At 35.1% G+C, this 12179-nt stretch overlaps 1 protein-coding gene across 15 annotated transcripts in view; it reads left to right on the top strand.

The window, feature by feature from the left end:
* The window catches only part of CDH18 (cadherin 18), a 548209-nt gene that overhangs the window by 203149 nt on the left and 332881 nt on the right, over positions 1–12179 (top strand). For all 15 annotated transcript variants that reach the window (XM_080580190.1, XM_080580181.1, XM_080580180.1 and 12 more), the window contains one exon: positions 12007–12092. The gene's annotated coding sequence lies outside the window, so the exon portion shown is untranslated. The remainder of the gene's footprint in view (positions 1–12006; positions 12093–12179) is intronic.

Here is a 12179-nt window from a genome sequence, read left to right as displayed (position 1 = left end):
AAATTTTTAATCTGTTGTGAGAGTAATGTTGAGAGGGAGAGCAGGTGTAATGTTGTTCTGAAGCTCCTGGAGGCAGAACCCCATATCAAAATCTAGAACTCAAAAAGGCCTTCAGGATCTTGCATGACAGAATACTTACCGAAGAATCTTTTTTGATAGCAAGGGCTGGTCATAGGTTTATGATTGTTGGAAAGAAATAGACAATATGTCTGCCCTGTTACAGATATCTAGATCAGGATAAGATGAACTGCAGTGAAAAAAATGTTTCCCTCCATTGACCGTAAAGAGCCTAAATGACTAGCTGATGTAGACATTTTCAAAGTCGAAATGTGGGCAGATTGAACCCCCCACAGTCTGTTAAGATGCTTTATGGAGACTGAAAGTGTATGTGTAAACGTGACCCTTCTCAGGTTCTGTTTTCAAAATCCTTTCAATATGCTAATGCTAATAATGTTATGAGCAAATTGAGGTACTTAAAATGATTATATTTAAGAAGTGTTTTACTAAGATAAGCGCTGCACAATGTAGGTGTTACAATGACAAGGAAACAAGTTATTAGAAGAACCTGACAAATACAATTTAAGTTATTTGTCTTTCAGATCCGTATAGAACTTTTGTGTTGCTTCAGTACCAAGGGAAATATTTAGATAAATCAGCTGCCTCCATCTTTGTTGTGCTGAGTATGTGAAGGACAGTGTGAATCCCTAGACAGGACATACTGTAATGTAGTCTAAGATATCTAAATCATTAGTGAAACTTTAACAAATCTATTTTCATCTTTTTTTAGGAGCTGCAAAATACTTTAGTGAGACTTTATATATATATATTTTACATCTATAAAACCACTGGAAACTTTACTTTTAGTTCCATTTCAGATTCTTAGGTGGAGAGAGTTCTAGTTTGGCTGTTTTTCATATGTTCTTCACTCTCTACTCAATTTTTAACATAAAAAGCATCTCATCTTCCCTCAGATGAAAATTACTTCATATTGCTGTCTTCTTCACCATTAATTTCTCACTTTGTTATTAAAAATGAAAGAGTAAAACAGTAGCAACAACTTAGCCTATTCTTTCTCTGTGCTTCAATAGAAAATGAAGAGGTACTCAAGTAAGAAAGTTGTGCTCAATACTTAGCCTAATTTCTGTTCCTATTGGCTAGTGTTGTACCAGGAGCACAGGAGGAGAAAGACAGGAGCTATCTTAAGCAGCAGCATCTTATGACAACTCACACTGCTAATTGAAAGGGAAAACCAAATGTTATTTCTCTTCAGTCATCATCCTTGCAGAATTATTTGGAATTATTGTGAGTGGAAGCTGTGTGCTTTTATTCTGGAAAATAGAAGACCTACTTCCGGTGAGCACGAAAATTTTTATGGAGAATTTTAGATATCAGCAGTGGCAGATCAATTTGGATCTAGTAGGAGAATGTGTAAGTTAATTAACTTAAATATCAACTTAAATACCTATTTTAAGCAATCGCTTTTTGAAAATGTAGTTAATTTTTGTGAATACCTGCATAAAGACTACATGTACAGCTTTTCTATAAATTTTGATAAGTTGTGACATGAAGTGAAATGGTGTTTAAGTCTGTTCTATACTATACATCCCAACAGAGAAAACGAGAGACTCATTTTTTTTTGCAGGCAAAAAAAAAACCCTTGTCACTGCCTTTATTTATTTATTTTTGTGAGGAAGAGTGAATTGATCCTACGTACCACTAGCATATTCAATTGAAACATCCAAAACTAAGGTGGTGGCTTTTTTTTGTTTGTTTTTGGACAAAAGATGTAAGACATGTTCACATGCAGGAATATTTATTACCTAGGTCCAAGCTGATGACATATCAAGTCTAATGGCAAAGTGTAGAAAATCAAGGGGAAGAGAAACTCTTCCCCAGAAGCCTACTGAGAATCAGCAGTAGGGTCCCAAATGAGAGTCCAGGGTCTGGAACTGGGGGAGAGGCACTGTCTATTGTAGGAGGTGGTGGTGATGACTTTTGTTGCCATGCTTTTTCTTCAATACTTTATCTTTCTCATTTTACATAAGATTTTTAGTAAAACTGGCTGCTAAAACTATGTTACCTGCCTAAATGAGTCAATTTTTTTTTCTCTCATGCTGAGAGCACAAGAGTTTTGTTCAGGATTACTGCAGCGCTGTCTATGTACATGTGGGAGTTCATGGTACAGAATCTGCGTGGATGTGTTCACACGAACAACAGCTTGTGTGGATTACTTACATTCGCATGGGTAACAAGAAAGAAAATCTTAAAATGGGAAAAATACTGTCTTTTAGAAGACAGTCACTAGCTGTGCTCTGTGCCCTTCTTGTAGGTGCTTTTTGTCCTTCACAAAATGGGTTTAGTAGTCTGATTGAGGTGCTAATTCATTACTTTACTGCAATATTGTGTATCCCTCAGCAGCTGTCACATAATCGGCCCATGTTATAAATGACTGAGTCCCAAATAGGATTACAATCAAAGTTTACAATTTATTAAATGAACAGAGGCAAGCAAACAGCGCTGGGTGCGCCGGGAGTCTCTGCTCCACCAGGACGCACACCTGTTACATAAGGCGGTTGGTTTTTATGCTCCTAGGCTAATACATATTCATTACTACTTCTAGAAGAGGCAGGGTTATTATAATTGGTTTCCCGAATCCGAAGTCCTCCCAGGTGTGCCTGCTTATCAGTCTCTGTTAGTTTCTCGGCGGCCGCTCGGACAGGGAGGCTCATATTCTTCCTCCTTATCTAGTGGTCTCTTGGCCGGCTGTCAGAAGTTACTGCACGTCCGTGCAGAGTCAGCAGTTTTTCTCTGAAGAAATCCCTTTGTTCTCTTCTTGCCTAAACCCAGGCCTCAATGTTAACCCTTCAAACCCCTTAGTGGCACGAATTGCTGGACCATTCCTTACAGCCCATAACAGAACAATCTGGGTAACTGCAAGTGTTGCAATTAAAGTACTTATTGAGTACTGAAGGCTTGATGTTTTACTTCTCATCAAGTTGTGCAGTTCTTGCACTTCAAAATGAGTGTAAAACGTCACAATAATTGAGAAATATAAGTAACTGTCAAGGTACAGAACAAGTTCTTGATGTTTTGAAGTTCTCTGAATGCTGGTGCAGCACTTTCAAAAATTCTTTAAGCAACAACTGAGTGGCAGTTCTTAAACTAATGATTTGGGAGTCCCCTGCTAGCACACTAATGATCCAGACAGCAGCATAAATCAGCTGCTTTAGTTTAAGTACTTCTTGAATGTACATAAAGTCTTGCTTTATTGGGAATTGAACTAACTACCTGCAGTCTGAAAAGCAATAAGTTGGGCATTTAAACAAAGGTGAATTACTAATAAGAGCAAAAGTTGTCTTCCTCTGTGTGTCGTCTGAAAGCTTTCAGCTGTGTGGATGGAAGGGTGTTACTGCAGATTTTTTTTATTATTTTTTGATATTACCATGTTAAATTTCAGGAGAATCATATGATTCCTCAGATCTTTTTCCTAATGCTACCTTAGAAATCAGTGACTCACAAAAGTGTTCTAAGAAAGGCCTTTGCAGTATGGAAGAGACAACACTTCTACAGAATTTCACACCTTTGTTATGTTTCCCCTAATTTGTTAAGCAGCTGTGCTGATTTTCCAGTGAGTTTAAAATAAAATGACAACAGTACTACCAGTGTAGAATCTTCTGCCTGCTTTCATTTCTGAGAAGTTACTTGAGCAATTTTATAGCTTATTGCTGTCTGTCTGTCCCAGTGACCAGGAGGAGGTTAGGCAAAAATGCCAGGAGGCCTATATTAAGTTCAAACATATGTAGCACTTTAACTAGATAAAGAGGAAATAAGACCTTGTGTGTCCATATTAAATATAGATTCTAGTATTGTCTCAAAGTAGTGTAGAGGAATGTATTATTAAAACAGCACTTATGAGCAAGCTATCCTGGAGACACAGTCCTTACAGTAATCTTATAGCGACATTTCACATGTCAGCTCAGGGATTCTGAGAGGTTCCTGAAAGCAGGTTAAGATTTTCCTCTACCTGGAGCAGTGTTCCTGCTGCTGTTTTTATGCAGGCCCCAGCAATTATCTGACCAAGTCACGAGCCAGTTCAGGATATTCACAAAGCTAAAAAAGGCAAGCAAATAAAATGTTGTTCGCACCTGATAGGTAAGAAAACTGAAGCAACATCTGCCTAAACTGCCTGGATTGTACAGTGATAAGAATTTGCTAACTCACTTGTTCTCTAACATCAAAATTGTACTCCAATTAATGAAGTAGTATTTTCATTTTTTTTACTTTTTTTTTTTAATTTAAACACTATAGTTGCAGCTGAAACTCAACTGTCTAATGAAAAGTAAGCATTTCTCTAATGTTTCTCCTAATGCAAGCATTATTGCATCATCATCTTTTCCTTTTTGCTCCTAGCCCAGGCTAGCTGGCATCTTTGCTCTCCTTCAGCAACACAGATTGCTACAGTCAGAACCGTAAACACAAATCCTTTGGTCGTTTCAAATCCTTTCCTCATCCTGAAGTCACAGATTACTTTCAACAGAGTCAGTTTTGGGGAAGCTGAAAATTGTTCTGTAACCTCCCTGAACAGCCTGAGACCTGATTATAGTCTATGAAGAAAAGATTGTATACCAGTGTGCAATTTAGAATATGCTGTGGGAACTTCTGTGAGTCTGAAAGTATTCTTTTAAGTGGTGGCTTATAAATATTATGCTTCCTTTATCCTGGGATGTCTCTTTTATGTGAAGATCAGACTTCAAGCAGGCTGAAGGAAAGCAAAGCCTTTACTTCTGTATATCCAAAGGGAGCTCTCAACAATCACTTCTGTTTGTTTTACAGGAAAATAAGCTCATACCATTTTTTGTTTTCACTGTCATTCTCTGAAGAAAACTTATGATGCCTTTGGTTTCTGTTTTGTCCTGTTTCTGTTTAATACAACTGTATTCCTCTTTCTTGAGTATTTGCTCTTTAGTAAGTCTAGTTTTCTCATTTCTAGATGTTTGGTTTTGTTCTTCTGGTAATATAAATTAAAATGGCACTGCAGCCAGAAATCTGAGACTGTCTGAATTGAGAGTAAGCACTGTTAGACTTGCCTGGAATTTTAACAACAAAGTATTTTTGTGCCAGGAAATGCATGTTTGTTTAAAGCAAGCTATATTGAATTTGAAAAATTAGTTATTGGAAGACGTAACACATTCTGATAGTATATAATATTTATTCTTTTGAATTACTAAATGCATTATGTAATATATAGATGTGTGCGTGTATATATCTATAACATATACAACATGTAAATTTAAATGAAGCATTCCGACATACTTCACATTTATTCAGAACTTTGACTAATAGTTTTGATTATCACCTCCTTCTCCCTCCATTTTTTTAACCCGCAACTCCCACTTTAGACTTGTTAATTGAAAGTAAATAATAGGAAAATAATTCTACTTAAAATATTAAATATTTTTTTCCATCTCTTTATACGAAGAACTCTTTTTGTGTGTGTGTGAAGTGAGATCAGTTATCGAGTTGTATAATGTGAATGCTTTCCATTGGCAATGAATTAAAAACAAAATCACTAGAAGCTGTTTGGGGTTTTGTGTATTGAAAGGTTAATTGGTAACACACAGCTATGATCTCTTTCAGCCAGAGATTTAGCTACCTAATTTATTACGGCTTCCTCATAAATTAGATGTGATGCTTTAGTAAGCGAAGGGTCACTTTTTCTAGTGGAATTCTAATGTGATCTCTAAATGTTGTGTGCTAATGTATATACATGAGTAACTACTAGTGCAAATGACCTTTGGACTGTTCTAGTAAAGTCTGTAGTTGTTACAGATACCTGAAACCTATCGTCTGTGCTCAAAGTATGCTTCGTCTTCACTCCAGATAGATGCTTGTATAGACCATTAAAAAAATTGCTTTGATAATATGGACATAAGCAGTTGTGAAATTTCTTTTAAGTAAAGCATTTAAATGAGAATAGGACTTAGCATACTTCACTCTGTTCTTGAAATCATGAACAATTTAAATAATGCATAAAGTTCAGATATCTGTAAAACTAGTGATAACCTAGCATTTTATTGTTTACAAATGAAATCTCAGCAGTGAAATAAAACTATTAAGCACTTAATAAAGATTTCTAAGACTTCTGTCATGCTTTGCCTACTTTTCTAAGAACAAACATGACCATTATACTGTTTTACTAAGACTTTTTTCATTTTTTATTTATTTATGTATTTTATTTATTATTACACTATTTTATTAAGAATTTATTTTTCTTTGTCCTCCTAGTCCTTTTTGTTTGTTTGTTTTGCGTACTCTGAATATAGATTTGAGGCTTTGTATGGGGAGAAAAGAGTATTTACATTCTCAATGATTTGGAGACTCATGGACTTGGATATGGATCTCGTGTACTTCTGCATGTATGGACTAAGCAAAATCTTGCTACTTCTTACTCAACGTAGCCAGTATAGAGCAGTGAAAAGAATCGAAGAATCATGGGAGGCTGGAAGGGACCTTAAAGACATCTGATTCCAACCCCCTGCCATGGGTAGGGGCACCTTCCATTAGACCAAGTTGTTTATGGCCCCATCCAACCTGGCCTTGGACACCTCCAGGGATGGGGCATCTGCAGCTCCTCTCGGCAATCTGTTCCAGGGCCTCACCACCCTCTGAGTAAAGAATTTCTTCCTTATATCTAATCTAAATCTACACTCCTCTTAAAGACTGCATCAGGAGAAAAATCAATACAGTTTCTTTCTCCACAAATAGAAATGGTACCAGAGACAGAACTGGTGCCAAAATTGAGTTAAAATGGAGGCATGGATTTGTTCTTCTGTCATTGAGTAACTGCATTACTCTTTATTCAAGGAAGATTGTCTGGTGGTACACTGATTCTTAATAATGTAGGTCTTATTTTAGTCCAGTATAAGGAAAAGAATCAGAAACTTGAAGAAAACAAGGCTATGTGTTTGGCGGCAACAACAACAACACCAAAAATAATTAAAACAGACCTAATTCAAGAAGAAAAGAACATCCCGGGAAAAAAAAATCAGTTCTAACTCAGCTCTATGAAAGAGTGATATTTTGACTATATATGGCTGTACAGTATTGTTTTTTTAGTTTAATCACTTATTACTGTTCAAAATGTTTTTTACCCTATTGGTCCCCTTTATTTCCAGATGTCTCTTCTCTTCAACTTCTGTATACCTGGTCTTCAAGAACCTCTTACAGTGATTTGAAGCACATGTACAGTTCAGTGACATAGCGGTGCTTGTAATCACCAACCAACCTTTTGGCTGTAACCTGATGTATTTAAAGCTTAATTGGTGTAGGTAACTTCAATATTTTCTGAGTATCTTTATGAATGTTCCTAGTGCTTCCAGAAGCAAATGTATTAAAATAAACATAAGAATACCTGTTCAGAAGTGGGTAGAAATAGTGTATTTGGTGACATAGGAGCACTTCTTTGCTTGATTTTTGATTTATTTTTATTTCATGTTTTTCCTCAAACTAAGAGAGGCTGTTATAAACATTCAAGGGTTCGGTAATAGGTACAGGCCAGAACTTGAACGCTGCATCAGTTTTCAGTGTAGAAACAGGAATAATGGCAGTTCTCTATCATTAGAGGTCTATGCCCATACAGATGTTAATATCTGATGAAGGTCAAATGATATGCACGTGGGATTTGTCCAGTGTAGTAAATGTCCTTAATTAAGCAGTCTAAAGTAAGTAAAAAAAGAAGTCACAGGTCATTTAACTTCCAGGACTCTTCCTCAGGAATGATAGGTATCAAGTCATACTACAACTTTTAGTCACCCATGCTCTGGAACTAGCACTGTAAGAAATGTGTCCCTAAGTTTTAACTGTGTCATTAGTTTTGCTATTGTCAAGTAAATTAGTGAAATTAATTTCAAGTGTGGTGGTTCTTATCCTAGAAGTGTTGTAATGTCTTGTCTTTCCCAGAGAATTGTAATGGACTTAATTAAAAGTATTGGGTAAAAAGTGTCCAGCGAAGTTAAATCTTGACAGCATGCCTGTTTTAGATATCAGTTGCCTGATGCCTCGCAGTGTTATCTGGGTGTGAGGAAGTATTTGTTGTTTGTTGGAAATACTTACAAATGTCAAAATGAAATGTTGTTTAAGCTGTTCTAAAAGAACCCAAGCTCTTCTGCAAGCAATACTGATATACTCTTTCTTCTAGAAACAAAGGGTAGGAATCAATTGCAACATCCTGGAGCTTTGGAAATTGAAGGGTCTTGAGTGGCATCATACTCCTTAATGTCTAGTTCAGGTCTGCTTAACAATGAACTGCTTATAATGGAAAATGAGGAAAAAATGATGCTGGTAGGCTAAAGCAACCTAAATCTTATTTTTACTTGAAATATTTTAATGTTAATTTTGCACTCTATGACATTAACCCAAACACATCAATTTTTCTATGAGTTGATTAATATTCATGCTTGTTATCTACTTCATATAAAAAAATGCAAAAAAAAGGGGGGGGGGGCGCAAAAAAACATGGCAGGTAAGAAAAAGCATATATATATGGCAGCTTTGCACAGCTATATTTACATAGTGTTTTCTTCGCACTGCTTCAGCTTAAAATCTTCTACAGATTTGTGAGTTTAGATAGGATATAGTTTGGGAGATAATCCCATAAATTTATTTAGGTTCAGTAAGTGTGCCTAAGAACTCTGCCTTTCCTTGCCATGGTTAGCACATGGTTTTGATTTTTTTTATTTTTTATTTGAAACAGGTGTTTAAGTGGGTTTTCATTCACTTTTGTTCTTGTCTTGTTTTTAATCAAACCAGATTTTTTACTTTTAAGATGCGTTATTTTTTGCTTGATTACTTAGGCAAATGATGCTGAAGACATTTATATAACAGTCTCTACATTGTTGCTGAAGCTTTTTCTTTATTCTTTGCAAGTGGTTGAAAATCAAGAATTTAGGAGCAGAATTATTTAGTTTGTCTCCAGAAAGTGAACTTTTTCAGTTATATTTTGCTTTGAGACTAAGTAATAGATTATAGGTAAATCAAATGTAAGCTGAAAACTTCAGTCATTGTCACTGCTGGCTGCAATTATTTTTCCTGTAAGTAAGGATATACTGAGATGTTTGTGGTGTTTTTTGTTTTTAAGTATTGGTTTATTTAGGAATACCAAGAGAAAAATCCATGTTTTAGAGCTCTATCTTCTCTTCTCCCTACTATAACAACAGCAAGAAACTTTCATTCAGTTACTCTGACACAAACATAGATGTGTGCTAGTAGCCCACATTCATGTGTTTTTAAACAAATTGAACTTTAGTGAAGAAGTGGGTGACATGTGTAAGTCCTTAAAATGCCAAGATAATGAAAGTATTAGTAAAACGTGCTCCCCCAGTCTGATAAACTTTATTCTGTGTCTTTTTTTTTTTCCTAGAGATAAATGTATAAGTTTAATCAATGTACCTTTGTTTGTAGTAATGTTTTTACCTTAGGAGCTGTCAGTTGACATTAACAAGACACAGTGGAAAATTTGTAAGGAAAATATTCTCATTTTCTGGCCTTTTTTTTTCCTGAAACCTTCTGCAAATATGATTTCTGAGAATTCAGTCACTACCGTAGTGATAAGATTTGAACTCATTTTTCCATACTTCATAACACAACATTGCTGACACAGTTCTATGCTTCACGAATAAACTTTTTTTTTTTTGAAGTGTTCCTTGGTACAGGATTTGTGGCAGGAATTTTCCTTAAAGAAGCTAGGTCTCTAGATACCACTAAAATTCAGATTATGTGAATAACAGGGTACAAACTGATCAGTGGTTCTTTACAACCACTGTAGTGTATTCCTGTAGTGCAATTGTGCACTACAGGAAAAAATGACTGAGGAAAGAAAACAGTCAGTTTGCAAGACCAAAATCTTTCTAGTAGGAAGTGTGGGCCTTTAAGTATCTAGACCAAATCTGTGATTTTTTTTCCCCCAATCTGATATCATAAGAATGAAGTCATTTATTACATGTTTGACAAATCTGGATACATATGGTACTGAAATTGTGACTCTTAAGGCACAGTAAGAGAAGAAAACATCCAAATTGTCTGACTGATAGAATCAGATGTCTTTTCAAGTCTCTGAAAGCACCATAAAATCAATAAATCTGATTAAATGCTCCACTTAATCTGTTAATACAAAGGTGTAGTAGCTTGTGTGAGAGGCTACAAATGACTTAAATGTTGTTTCATGGAGCAAGGCTTCTACTTAATGTATCTCAATAAGAAAGATATTAATATGAAAGAAAGGAACATTTGTGGACACTTTCCAGCTAAATGTTGATCAAAACACCTGTCATTCAAGCAAGAGTTTTTCTCACTGTTGTTCAGTTATCATATTTTCAAAGTACCATGAAAATTTTATGGCACCCAGATTGAAATAGCTATTGGATGAAGAGAAGCTTTTGCTTCTGCTTTGGCCTTTTAAGTCTCAAAAATTGCTATGCAAAGAAGCAATCTGACAAATTGTACAAGACTCTGTTATATTATCAGTTAAAATAACACAAAACCCTTAAGTAAAAGCCACTTCGACTTCGTGGTTTTTTTTCTGTGTTGTTATAAATAAAGATTTGACCTTAATGGTAGCAGTGTGGTTACTTTAATTCACTAAACCTGAAATACGCAGCCTCCTAGCTCAGCCATATGTGATAATGTAATCATGCCATTTCTTGCATGTTATGCTGGATGCTGTTTTTTTCTCTTTTTGTAAAGCATATGTGGGCTTTTGTGTGTTCAAACTAGTGTGTGAGAGATTGTGTGCATTTGTGTTTGTATTTTTCTAGGGGGAAAAAAAAAGAAATAAGGACTTTAGAACTCGGTATTGTTAGAAATGAGGGTGACTTCTTTCTGACTTGCTACATTGCTGGCTGGTGGGTATGGAAATAAGCTCCAATTAACTCTTCAGTTATTTTTCTTTTCTGTTTTAGATTTGTCTACTTTTTATTACTTTGATTTGAATACCAACTTCATTTTTTATTTCTATATTCTATAAAGGTTCCATAAGACATAATCATCTCCCAGAACTGGGTTCATTTATTTTTATCCTTTAAAATAATTTGATTGCATTGGTACGTATGTTTAAAGTAATTTAAGGAAGTAAGTCCTTAGCAGAGGTTACAAATTGCTTTGTAAAGTGAAACAGAGAAGTTCAGTACCACCAAAGCTAAAAATGAAAAGGGCAATTGGTTTCTACATGTCTGTTATTTTCCTTTAAGACAATTTGATAAAGCGATCACTTCTTAATAAAAGGATCTTTTTAATGTTTTTTTAAGAGATCAGATAAACCATGTTTTCTATTTCCAACTAATATATTGAAAAAATGATGCTCACAAGTAATAAGCATTTTTGTAGAAAAACTTTTGATGTTCTAACAATAATAACATTAACTGTAGTGGGTTGTCCCTAAATTCTCTTTACAGCGCTATGCCTCTTGAATTTTTAGGTAATTTATTAAAGAAAAACATGAGTCTTTTTTTTTTCTTAATTGTCCTAGGGAAATCAAACATGATTATACACAGGGTGGAAGGAATTGTCATTCAATAGCCACTCTTCATACACTTCATATATCGTTATAATATTGTTCTTTCAGTAGAATCTAAATGAGTAGACTTTTTTAGACTCTTGAAAGTTTGTGGTAAATTATGTTAACACATTTTATTTTAGGAATTTGTGAAATCATGGTTGTATACATATCCATTGAAAATCTGCTAAGGATTGCCTGATAGAAAGGTTTTTTTATATAGTGCCCTATTTATGAGCTTGCTTGTGGATTGCCTTTTAAGAGAATGTCTCCCTGCACAGATGACATTCAGTTTTCTAATTCTCTTTTAATAAGGCAATCCTTTTGTGAGATTTATTTGCTTAAGATAAGGAGGTAGGATTACAAAGGAATTAACAGAAATGCTATTACGTTTTTTCTTCCTTGTGTGTAGCCTTATGCTTTCAGTTTGAAAGTAAGCTGAGATTTATTTTTCCTAGGCTACACAACAAATTCAAGACCAGAAGACAAAAAGGCAGTGGATGTAGTCATTCTCTGGAAAAATTAAGACACCGATGTCTTTGAGGTATGTTTGTTTTAGAAATGCTTTTAATTGCTTACTCATCTTGCTTCTGTGTATAAGAGTACTGGTAAGTAATTTGAACATTAGTGG

The sequence above is a fragment of the Anser brachyrhynchus genome, assembly GCF_964034855.1.
Source record: "Anser brachyrhynchus genome assembly, chromosome: 2".
NCBI lineage: Eukaryota > Metazoa > Chordata > Aves > Anseriformes > Anatidae > Anser > Anser brachyrhynchus.
Note: the sequence above shows the minus strand (reverse complement) of the source record. Positions and strands in the feature narration are given on the sequence as shown.